The sequence below is a fragment of the Schistocerca nitens genome, chromosome 10 (assembly GCF_023898315.1).
Source record: "Schistocerca nitens isolate TAMUIC-IGC-003100 chromosome 10, iqSchNite1.1, whole genome shotgun sequence".
Classification (NCBI taxonomy): domain Eukaryota; kingdom Metazoa; phylum Arthropoda; class Insecta; order Orthoptera; family Acrididae; genus Schistocerca; species Schistocerca nitens.
Window position 1 is genome coordinate 43,426,126 of NC_064623.1, and position 13,542 is coordinate 43,439,667.

Below are 13,542 nucleotides of genomic sequence, written 5' to 3' on the forward strand. Positions count from 1 at the left end.
GCACGAGCGATAGGACGCCGCATCTCTGAGGTAGCGACGGAGTGGAGATTTTCCCGTACGACAATTGCACGAGTGAACCGTGAATATCAGGATTCCGGTTAAACATGAAATCTATGACTCCTCTGCGGCCGGAAAAAAATACTGCAAGAACGAGACCAACGACAACTAAAGATAATTGTTCAACGTGACAGAAGTGCAACCCTTCCGCACATTGCTGCAGATTTCAATGTTGAGCCATCAACAAGTGTCAGCATTAGAACCATTCCACGAAACATCATCTATATGGGCTTTCGAAGCCGAGGGCCCACTCGTCTAGCCTTGATGACTGCACGACACAAAGCTTTATGCCTCGTCTGAATCCATCAACCCCGACATTGGACTGTTGATGACTGGAAACATGTTGCCTGGTCGGACGAGTCTCGTTTCAAAATGTATCGAGCGGATGGACGTTTACGGGTGTGGAGACGACCTTATGAGTCCATGGACCCTGCAAGCTGGTGGAGGCTCTGTAATGGCGTGGAGCATGTGCAGTGGGAGTGATATGCGACCCCAGATGCATCTAGATACGACTCTGACAGGTGACACATAAGTAAGCATCATGTCTGATCATCTGCGTCCATTGATTTCCATTGTGCATTCCGACGAACTTGGGAAATTCCAGCAGGATAATGCGACACTCCACAAGTCCGGAAATACTGCAGAGTGGCTCCAGGAACACTCGTCTCAGAATGAGATTTTCACTCTGCAGCGGAGTGTGCGCTGATATGAAACTTCCTGGCAGATTAAAACTGTGTGCCCGACCGAGACTCGAACTCGGGACCTTTGCCTATCGCGGGCAAGTGCTCTACCATCTGAGCTACCGTAGCACGACTCACGCCCGGTACTCACATCTTTACCTCTGCCAGTATCTCGTCTCCTACCCTCCAAACTTTACAGAAGCTCTCCTGCGCAGGAGAGCTTCTGTAAAGTTTGGAAGGTAGGAGACGAGATACTGGCAGAAGTAAAGCTGTGAGTACCGGGCGTGAGTCGTGCTTCGGTAGCTCAGATGGTAGAGCACTTGCCCGCGAAAGGCAAAGGTCCCGAGTTCGAGTCTCAGTCGGGCACACAGTTTTAATCTGCCAGGAAGTTTCACACTCTTCTCGGTTTAACCACTTCCACTGGCCACCAAACTCCCCAGGCATGAATGTTATTGGGATGCCTTCCAACGTGCTATTGAGAAGATGTCTCCAAACCCTCGTACTCTTAGGGATTTATGGACAGCCCTGCAGGATTCATGGTGCCAATTGCATCCACCACTACATCAGACAGTAGTCGAGTTCACGCAGGGTTGTGTGGCTACACTTCTGCGTGCCCCCGGGGGTCCTAGACGATATTAGGCACGTGTACCAGTTTCTTTGGCTCTTCAGTCTACTTCGGTATTTTTGAATTTAAACGTGGTTGGACAGTCACCGATGCCGAAGCTCAGGCCGTTAGATTGAGGTGACCAGTAGTGAGTCCGTTGACAAAAACCGTGATATGGTAGGGACAGACCGCCGGATAAATGTTGGTGAGACTATTGAGACTGTAGGCATCTCAACTGAACTAGTGTGTAATATGCTGCTCGGAGAATTGGCTATGAAGTACCTGTGTGCGAAGTGGCTTCCGTGATTGCTCGCAGTGTACCAAAAACGCAAAACATTTCAACACAATGTCTGGATACGTTCAATAACAATCCGCAAGAGTTCTTGTGCCGATTTGATGAGTCTTGTATCCATTGTTATATGCCAGAGTCTAAGTAGCAGTCAAAACAATGGACAACGAGTTGCGAAAATGCAGCGAAAGAGGACAAGGCCATTTTGTCAGCTCGTAAAGCCATGGCCACTGTTTTTCAGGATTCACAACGAATAATCCTCACAGCTCCCTTAGGAAAAAGCAGAACCACAATTGGATCCTATTAGGCTTTATTGTTGGATCGTTTGAAAATTCTGTTGCCTGAAGAAAACCTAGGTTAGTATGGGAAAAAGATGCTCTTTCACCAGATCAGCAATAGCAATAACAATAGTGTAAGTTGAAGAATTCCTCATCCATCCTATACACTGGACTCAACCACACATGGGTTCTTCCTGTTCCCTAACCTGAAACTTTTTGTTGCTGGTAAGAAATTTTCATCAAATAAAAAAGTGATTGTTGCAGTTAATGAAAATTTTACAGATTTTAACACAACCAATTTTTTCGATGGGATGAAAAATCTGAAGGATCACTGAACCGAAGGAGACTATGTGGAGAAGGAATGCGAGTTGCTTGCGAAACAAACATTTTTTTCTTTCTTTTTAAACGGACTTGCCAAACCACCTTCGTATTACTAAACGGCCACCCAGTCATTCAGAGATATTTGCTGGTTACGTTCCTAAAGGCTTACAGAGCAACAAAAATTACTTTTTGAATATTCAAAATCATTGCTGACCTAATTTAAATAACTAAGCTGCTTTCCTAAAAGTTATAAGAGGTATAATTTAGGATTAAAGGTTTCATGCAGTAAGGCCAAGTATTAAAGTTGTAAACGATATCTGAGTGCCTGGTGAGGAGTAATGCCTCCGAAATTTTAATGTGAAAGTTGTTAAATCTTTTAAAATAAAACAAGCACCATTTGCATTCAACTTCTTTATTCTTCAAGTCCACAAATTTGCAGCCTCTGCCCCTAAAGGGCTCCGAACTTTGTCAGCGTCACCAAAATCAATCATTCTACAGTGACTGTGTCTAAAAACTGATCTCTCGTTGGAAGAAACGAGTTCGTCGCCAAGTTAAATGTGTTGAGAAGTATGTATATAGACACGACGAATAAAGATGCAGAATGTTAATAACGGTCTTTTAATGAAAAACTTTAACAGTTTTCACGCAAAAAGATTGGACGCACTACCTTTCAACACGCCATCCTTCAGTACGAAGCAACGTAACTCATAGCGCGCAAATTACCCTGACTATATTTATCCACCATTTGAAAATGTGATCACTTAGCGACTTCATACCTACTTTACATATAATTTCAAACCTTTTCGAACCTTTTTTTCACTGACATTCCCTTTCCATGCAGTAGAACTGCCCTCACCGGGAAGACGTTTTAATTTATTACTGCCGGCCGCGGTGGTCTAGCGGTTCTGGCGCTGCAGTCCGGAACCGCGGGACTGCTACGGTCGCAGGTTCGAATCCTGCCTCCGGCATGGGTGTGTGTGATGTCCTTAGGTTAGTTAGGTTTAAGTAGTTCTAAGTTCTAGGGGACTTATGACCTAAGATGTTGAGTCCCATAGTGCTCAGAGCCATTTTTTTAATTTATTACTTCATGGCAAACAGTATCCACATATAACGCTGAAAGAACCTGGAAACTTATATCACAGTACGACACATAGCTCGGGGTGCATGACATCATAAGCTTCAAGATGCACAAAAAAATACGTTTCCTTAAAGTAGCTTACTATATTCACTACATCCGACCATGCATTCCCTCATTTGTATGTAATCAGACGTTTGAAGCTGTTTTCTAAAAGGAAGTTACTTCCTTCAAAGAATCGTGTAAACGGGGTTAGAAGTCTCTCTCTCTCCGTGAAGCATGGATTTAAGAAATGAGATGGAGAGACTGCAGACGATATAAAGTATCTACTCTAACCATTGTATCAAAAATAAGTATCGGTACCTCTTGGTATCGATACGTTTGTTTCGATACTATCGATTCTTTTGTGAGTACGATAATTTTTCCGTTGGCTACCGCGTTCTCACATACACACATCGACACGAGTATAGATGTAGAAGACAGATTACCACAGTCACCAATAGGTGTGATTTGGTCTCTACAAGTTAGGGACACCTAATAGGACACATGCTTTTTAGAAGCCTTTCAGGAACGTCAGCTGCTCCATTTTGGGCAGCGATGCTTCTGGAAGCTTAATTTAAAAGGACTGTAGGAAACTCATCGACACAATTTCCCCTTCAACTCGCTCGTAGCCCCGCGAACTCGGCTGAAGGTTCGGCCCTCAGAGAACCGCACAGTGTCTCAGTCTGTCCTCCGCCATCTCCTCTCGCTGCTGACGCCCTGGTCTAAATGAAGTTATCTTCAGAAGTTAATTAACTTGTACGAGTATGTACCTGTGACGTCTGCAGAACAAGGGCGCCTCCCACCGCTCCAAATTAACGGGTTTTCTGTGAACTCGGCAGTTTCTTGCCCTTTCTTCTGCCTACCCACCCCCTCCGCACCACTTTTTTTTATTTCCCGCCCTTTCTGTGGCCATTATTCGACTCTGAAGTGGTCGCGATATTAGCTGCTGTATCGCAGTCGTAGGGGAGGTTTATTACCGGCCAACACAAAAGGCACAATCCTGCTATATGAATCTACAGGGTGCAGGGCGAGGGGGGTGGGAGGTAGGGGGAGGGGGAAGGAAGATCTTTGGGGAAGACGTTTAAAATGAAACTCGTAGGAAGGAATTGTGAAACCGTATCCCGCTGTAGCGAGTTCTGCCATATGGTCAGGCCCCACCATACAGAGACGCGTTTTTCACATCGAAGTCTACGTTCTAATACGTAAAGCTGGGTTGCGTCAAAAGTGCCAAGATATTTAAAATTTATAGCCGGTGTATTGGTCTTCAGGGAGAAAATTATACACGAGGTTGAGAAATCAGGTAAACAACTAAAGCACAGAAATGTATATTTAGTTTCTTATTAACAAGAAAACCTATTCCTGACGTCAAAAATTTAAGCTGAGAGTTAGTGTAAGGGAAACTGAAGGATTTGTTGGATAACGATCAGTCTAGTTTTAGGGTGTGTGCATCGGAGTGGTAGTTCTGGTGTGGAGGTGGAACGGAAAGCAAAACCTCAGAGAAATCAAGTCACATTAATAGGATTTGTTAACCTAAAAAAAGGACTTAAAGAGTGTAAAATGATGCAAGATGTCTTACATACTCAGGAAAATAGGTGTAAGCTGCAGGAAAAGATGGGCATAAATGTAGATATTGAGGACGTTGTACACAAAAACATTACAACAGCATTTACGGTATTTATAGACATTATTTAGAAATACCTTCTCTGACGTCTCCTAAGTCTTCGAAAAACACAAAAAAAAATGTGCACAGAATAATCTGAATTTTCGCAAACTGCGAGATGGTTGCGAATCGAACAGTTACCTTGGAAGTGTACAATAAATTTACGAGGGTTATTCGGAAAGTAAGGACCGATCGGTCGCAAAATGGAAACCGCAGTGAAAGTCCGATGAAGTTTTGCACAGGTATGTTGGGCAGGTGTGCCCGCCGATCGCATTACGTCTTTCTTTTTAGTTCTGAGCACACAGGGAGCAAATAAAGACACCTAGAACAACAGTGTCTCCCGCGAAGTACAAGAGCCTGGTGAGAAATTTCGCCTGAAGCTATGCAGCCAATATTACATAACTGTCGTGCGTTTCCTTCTTCAAGACAATTCTCAGCCGCATTCAGCAGGGGCAATGTAGATGCTTTTGCATCGTTTTCAGTTGGAAGCGTTTGATTACTCCCAATACAGCCCGTAATTTTCCCCCTCTGAGTTTCATCTCTGCTCACATGAACCGCAGGCTATTAGGACAACATTTTGACACAGACAACGAGCTGTAGGCCAGGGTAGAGAATTGGCGGAAAGCACGGTCGGCTGCCTTCTATAACGAGGGTATTGGAAACTTGGTGCAACGCTACCACAAACGTCCAAGTCGGGTCAGCGACTATGGAGATAAGCAGCTGGAAGTTGTTACTAATAGTTGCAAATAAAACAGTTTTGATTTTCACTATGTTTTCCATTTCGCGACCTATCTTCCTTAATTTCCGAATAGACCTCGTGTTTATTTCTGTCTGTGGTCAAAACTGTTAGGTCCACATACTACCAGTTTCTATCAACAATGATCGTCTCTAGATCTGCAATAATACGTGGGTAAACCACAAATATAACTATTTGAACTTTTTGCAGCTTAAAACATTAAAGTAACATCGTCCACGTAAATGAAATATCGTATATACACTCCTGGAAATTGAAATAAGAACACCGTGAATTCATTGTCCCAGGAAGGGGAAACTTTATTGACACATTCCTGGGGTCAGATACATCACATGATCACACTGACAGAACAAAGGCACATAGACACAGGCAACAGAGCATGCACAATGTCGGCACTAGTACAGTGTATATCCACCTTTCGCAGCAATGCAGGCTGCTATTCTCCCATGGAGACGATCGTAGACATGCTGGATGTAGTCCTGTGGAACGGCTTGCCATGCCATTTCCACCTGGCGCCTCAGTTGGACCAGCGTTCGTGCTGGACGTGCAGACCGCGTGAGACGACGCTTCATCCAGTCCCAAACATGCTCAATGGGGGACAGATCCGGAGATCTTGCTGGCCAGGGTAGTTGACTTACACCTTCTAGAGCACGTTGGGTGGCACGGGATACATGCGGACGTGCATTGTCCTGTTGGAACAGCAAGTTCCCTTGCCGGTCTAGGCATGGTAGAACGATGGGTTCGATGACGGTTTGGATGTACCGTGCACTATTCAGTGTCCCCTCGACGATCACCAGTGGTGTACGGCCAGTGTAGGAGATCGCTCCCCACACCATGATGCCGGGTGTTGGCCCTGTGTGCCTCGGTCGTATGCAGTCCTGATTGTGGCGCTCACCTGCAGGCACCAAACACGCATACGCCCATCATTGGCACCAAGGCAGAAGCGACTCTCATCGCTGAAGACGACACGTCTCCATTCGTCCCTCCATTCACGCCTGTCGCGACACCACTGGAGGCGGGCTGCACGATGTTGGGGCGTGAGCGGAAGACGGCCTAACGGTGTGCGGGACCGTAGCCCAGCTTCATGGAGACGGTTGCGAATGGTCCTCGCCGATACCCCAGGAGCAACGTGTCCCTAATTTGCTGGGAAGTGGCGGTGCGGTCCCCTACGGCACTGCGTAGGATCCTACGGTCTTGGCGTGCATCCGTGCGTCGCTGCGGTCCGGTCCCAGGTCGACGGGCACGTGCACCTTCCGCCGACCACTGGCGACAACATCGATGTACTGTGGAGACCTCACGCCCCACGTGTTGAGCAATTCGGCGGTACGTCCACCCGGCCTCCCGCATGCCCACTATACGCCCTCGCTCAAAGTCCGTCAACTGCACATACGGTTCACGTCCACGCTGTCGCGGCATGCTACCAGTGTTAAAGACTGCGATGGAGCTCCGTATGCCATGGCAAACTGGCTGACACTGACGGCGGCGGTGCACAAATGCTGCGCAGCTAGCGCCATTCGACGGCCAACACCGCGGTTCCTGGTGTGTCCGCTGTGCCGTGCGTGTGATCATTGCTTGTACAGCCCTCTCGCAGTGTCCGGAGCAAGTATGGTGGGTCTGACACACCGGTGTCAATGTGTTCTTTTTTCCATTTCCAGGAGTGTATATTATTGCATTTTGTTATTGAAAAGACTTACACTACTGGTAAGCCTAGTACAGACTTTACCGTCTATATTCTTCTTCTTATTCCATATCGCACAATTACTCGTATATGACTGAAGAATATGTATATACTTAACACTAGCGACATCTGGCTGGGGAGCTTGCGACACAAATATTTTGTTTCTTTTGATGCAATAATTTACCAACAGCCTTATGTATTGTAGAAATTTATTTTATGAACTTCTATGTGCTACCAGTTTCGGCATTACATTGATGTCATCTTCAGGCTCCACTCATTATAGTCGTAAAATCGCTATACACGGAAGGAGCCATATAACTGGATCCGTGAATCAATCGTTCTGCAACAGCTTTTGGTGGCCTGAAGATGGCATCAATGTAATGCCGAAACAGGTAGCACATAGAAGTTCATAAAATAAAATAAATTTCTACAATACATACGGCTGTTGGTAAATTATTGCATGCCAGCCGTTGTCCCACGATCCATAATGGATCAACGAAGGTCAAACATTTTGTGGCTACTGCGTGCCAGTATGTTTTGACCACCAGCTCTGTTAACAAAATGACTCAAGTGTATAAGATGTTTCATTTATGTGTGACGATGCTCATTTGATTTTGTGTTTATTTTTTGACTATTCCACTATGGTTCCATTATCTTAGGACATGTTTTTAAGAAAGGTATGCCTCGTCATATTTAAAGCACATAATTTTCACATGTATGTAAGTAATAATTTTCATTAAGTCCAATTTTATTGTTGTAAGTTGTAGACAATCCACTAGTTTTATTTGCGTGTTTGTCATAATTTCCTGCAGATCTGAAGATGGTCATTGGTGAACGAAACCGGTAGTCTGAGAACCTAACTAACAAGTTTGCGATCACAGCCGTGAAATAGATAAATTTACTCTAATGTGAAATATAGCTCTACTTTATCGTAGGGGTAAAATCTTTAACATTTACACATAGATGTGATTTATTGCTGTGCTGTAGGCAAGAAAAACAGAGATACTTCACACTATCGGTGAACGTGATCGATCCGGCAATGTACATATCGACACTGTACAGAGATTCAGTTAGAAAGAAATTCTAGTTAGCGTTTATCAAATCAATTGGCTACTATTGACGACTCGAAGCTGAGGACACTAAAATTTATAGGACTCCCATTGTGCAGTACGTCAGAGAAAAAGCCTGCGCGAATAAAGCGGTCGTATTGTGTGAAAGGTACTCAGCTCTATTTGAACAATAAAAAGAAAGAGAGAGTGCGAGGGAGACAGAGAGAGAGAGAGAGAGAGAGAGAGAGAGAAAGTGGTGAAAGTAACGTGGCAGAGGTTTTTATGCTCAAGTTATGTTAAATGGAGCTTCATCCGCTCCTTTTGTTCCCCACATTAACGCGCACAAACCTCGCGTAGAGAATAATGTGCTGGATTAGGGCGAGAAATCAACAAGTGAGACGTAAAAAGCTGCGTGCGGTAATGGGGGGAACATGCGTGACTCTGAATGCACTGCGTTCAGAGTGTTAGTGTGTGTATGTGTGTGTGTGTGTGTGTGTGTGTGTTTGTGAGCGTAAGGGGTGGGAAGGGGGGTGGGGGCGGGGAATACTCGCGGTACTCCCCTCGTGCGCCGATTTTACAGGAGGCACTAAATTCCGCCACGCTAAGGTCTCCATTTAATCAGCTTTGAATTACTGCGCGGTTCTGTGCGGATGCACTCCGTATTAAAACGCGTACCGTACGGTTCACTTCGGTTTCGCATTTAATGTACTTTTTATCTCAAATTTCCATGCGGATTTTGCAATGCCCTAGGTGGCAGTCTTAAATAAGTCGGATTTAAGTACCTAAATTTTAGAAAATAATGAAGGTAACGCGCAAATATTATACAGATAAGACATTCAAGCACAATTATGAAATTATTAAGTTGATGCACAAGCTCGTAGAGTTCCTGTTTGGCATTCCAATTATTATGGGTTTCCTTATCCATTGCCATAATTTAGTAATAGTTCACTGTTGTTATCTGTTTACATATTGTCATTTTGTCATTTGGAAATAGAGGATGGAGGTATGGATACTAGAAAGTGGAATGCCATGTGGAGAAATAGAAATATTTCCGTCATATTTTCCTTTTTGATTTCAGCAGGGGGTGACGGTAGCGGACGCAGCCAGTAACATTTGCTAATAATTGGCAACCAATGCTGTACAATCGCAATAAAGTCAAGAGATGTTCAATTGAATCTTTTATAAGAACATGTTAAGCGTTTCGGGATTACACCCACTTTCAGACGTCACAAACTTCAACTCTCTGTTTCAAGACTGCTTATGTCGCAGCTATAGTCAAATGTTATTTGATACTTACTTCGAGTTGTCAAGGCTGTATGCCTGGCTGGTTAGGAAGGAGTTGAAGTTAGTGACGTCTGAAGATGAGTGTAATCCCGAAACGCGTAACATGTTCTAATAAAAGATTCAACTTAACATCTCATGACTTTATTGCTATTGTACAACACTGGTTGCCAATTATTAACATAAAAATATTCGCAGGACTCAGAAGGGATTTTATGCCCTGTATATCAGTAACATTTGCGCCGGATAAGGGGACGATGACATTGGACACAGCAAGACAAGAGATCATTGTGACATTAGTGGCTCTCCACGTTCAGGAATTCCTTCGGGATTTAATGAAGATCGTTTAAACGCAATAATTCACAACGATCAACGTCAGTGTATTCGGTTACTGCAAATGTGATGAACTGTGGACATTCCGGCACGTAGGCCTCAACAGCACGGGCCTGGTTCGTGCACCAATGGTGACATGTTCGTTGGCGACGAAGGCAGGTGACCTGTTCACGTGAATCATGGTTTATATTCGATCGGACAGGGGACCGTTGGTGTGTACGGCGTGATAAGTCTGCAAGCAAACACCCCGTAACAATCGAGAGAGCGTTATGGTCTGGGCAGTGTTCTCTGGGTATTCCCTGCGTGATCGCGTCACTCTAGAAGGCACAATGGCTCAACACAAGTGTGCAGCTATCCATGTGGACAATGTCCACTCCCACATGCGCTTTGTTTTTCCTGAGCGTGGTGGCATCTTCCAGCAGGACAACGCAATGTGTCACGCAGCTCACTGTGCACGTGCGTGGTTCGAAGAGCACCAGGCTGCGACTACTGTACTCCGCTTCTCACAAAACTAACCGGATTTAAACCGAATCGAGAATCTGTGGGACTATTTCGATCGGGCTGTTCGAACCATGCATCCTCAACCGAGAAACGTAGCACAGCTGGTCACAGCATATATCCATAACAGTGTAAATGCCTTCACAAACTTCATTGACTCTCTTCTTGCACATGTCGCAAGCAGACCGTGCTGCAGAAGGTGATTATTCAGACTTTTGTCAGATGGTCACCTTAATGTGATTGAGCAATTTATTAGTGGGACTTCACAGAGAACAAAGAATACAAAGGTGAGGAAAGGTACCAGAATAAAGTGCTACAAAATAATGGTCATACCATCCACGCTTTAAAGTAGTCAGAGTTGGAGAATAACAGGAGTGAATAAAGAAGACAAGTTACGGAAATGATGTTATGAAGTAGAATGGTGGTTCTGAGCACTATGGAACTTAACATCTGTGGTCATCAGTCCCCTAGAACTTAGAACTACTTAACCCGAACTAACCTAAGGACATCACACACATCCATGCCCGAGGCAGGATTCGAACCTGCGACCGTAGCAGTCGCGCGGTTCCGGACTGAGCGCCTAGAACCGCTAGACCACCGCGGCCGGCTATTAAGTTGACCCTCTTGCTATAACTGATATGATAAACACTATGAAAATCAGATAATAGCTACGACTTGTATAAGTATAAACAAAGGAAAACGGGGAGTATAAGAAGAAAGGGAGAAATAAAATGGCAAGAATGAATAAAAATAGGATGCCCAAAATAGTAATGAGTTGGAAACAATACGGGAAAAATAGAAATGTAAATCTAGAAAGAGTTGGAGAGATCCAATAGAGACTAGCCACAAACAAGAGAGGCAATGAACTTGAGAACGTAACAGAAGAATTCTCAACACCTGAAAGGAAATGAAGAAAAAGAAGGATAAGAAGAAGTGTAAAAATTCTTTGCTGAAATAGACACAAATATTTGGTGTAGAAAAAAAAAACTGTACGCTTTCTGTTAACGCACTTTCCTATGAATAATCTCTGGTAATAATTTTTCGGCTTTTGTATATTAAAATTGCAGCATCAGGAAGCAGAGAAAATACCGACATTTTACATATTGCACGTGCGCACTATAGTAGAAATTATGTATGGTAAAAGTTGAGAGTGATTTGGGTGTATGCAGGGTGTGAAGTTAACTATTGCTGGCCGGCCGAAGTGGCCGTGCGGTTAACGGCGCTGCAGTCTGGAACCGCAAGACCGCTACGGTCGCAGGTTCGAATCCTGCCTCGGGCATGGTTGTTTGTGATGTCCTTAGGTTAGTTAGGTTTAACTAGTTCTAAGTTCTAGGGACTAATGACCTGAGCAGTTGAGTCCCATAGTGCTCAGAGCCATTTAACTATGCTGCGCTTCCAGCTCTGGCAGTAACAACGGCTCCTGCTCAGTTGGGCGTAAAATCAAAACTGACCTTAAGTGGCGGATAAGAGTACCTCATTCTGTGCAGACTCATCTCTGCCCCGGAGATCAACAAGCGTAGTGGCTGGCCAGTGTGGCGTGCCAGTCCCTCGTTCTCACTGGTTTAGTGGTGAGGACACCAATGCAAAAAAAAAAGATTTTTGCATTACCTTTCTTAATATAGCAAATGCCCTTAACAAGTCGTCAACGTAACGGCTGATGCCCAATTAGAGATCAGAAATGAGATCCGTATACTCAATCTAAAACCTCCAGCCAGTCCTATGACGTACTGCCCGAACTCGCTGTCTCATTCCTTCTATATAAGCAACCAGTGTGAAAAAAATTTCCGTCATTAGATTGTAAACTCTAATTTTTTTTTTTTACGTAATCATGATTTCGGCTTCATGCCATTCTCAAGCGTAAGTTGAAATGTCACATAATGTGACCGCTGCCTACAGATTATGTCTCGGAGGAACCCTGACAGCAACGCCAACATGTTGAATAACGCTTTTTGTGCAGCCAGAGGACGTCGTCTTACGACTCAAACTGTGCGCAATAGGCTGTATAATGCGCAACTTCACTCCCGGCGTCCATGGCGAGGTCCACCTTTTCAACCACGATACCACGCAGCGCGGTACAGATGGGCCCAGCAACATGCCGAATGGACCGCTCAGGATTGACATCACGTTCTATTCACCGATGAGTGTCGCATATGCCATCAACCAGACAATTGTCAGAGAAGTGTTTGGTGGCAACCCGGTCAGGCTGAACGTCTTAGACACACTGTCCAGCGAGTGCGGCAAGGTGGAGGTTCCCTGCTGTTTTGGGGTGGCACTGTGTGGGGCCGACGCACGCCGCTGGTGGTCATCGAAGGCGCTGTAACGGCTGTACGATACGTGAATGCCATTCTCCGACCGATAGTGAAACCATACAGGCAGTATACTGGGGAGGCATTCATGGACGACAATTCGCGCCCCCATCGTGCACATCTTGTGAATGACTTCCTTTAGGATAACGACATCACTCGACTAGAGTGGCCAGCATGTTCTTCGGGCATGAAACCTATCGAACATGGGTGGGATAGAATGGAAATTGATATTTATGGACGACGTGACCCACCAAACACTCTGATGTATGTACGTCGAATCGCCGTTGAGCAGTGGAACAATCTGGACATACACTGCTGGCCAGCGTAAATGCAACACCAAGAAAGACAAGAGGTAGCACAACAAAATTTATTTTGTAGATAACATGTTGACCAAGTATCAAATGATTACGTTTACAGACGTCTGTGACATGTGGTTCCTGCCAGAATCAGTAGCCAGAGTAGCCGCCATTGTTGGAGATCACCGCTGCCACACGTCTCGGCATTGAGTCAAAGAGACGTTGGATGTGTTCCTGGGGTACAGCAGCCCAAGCAGCTTCCACACGTTGCCAAAGATCATCTGGTGTGGCAGCTGGGGATGTAATCTGGGTCACTCGTTGAGCAACCATGGACCACATGT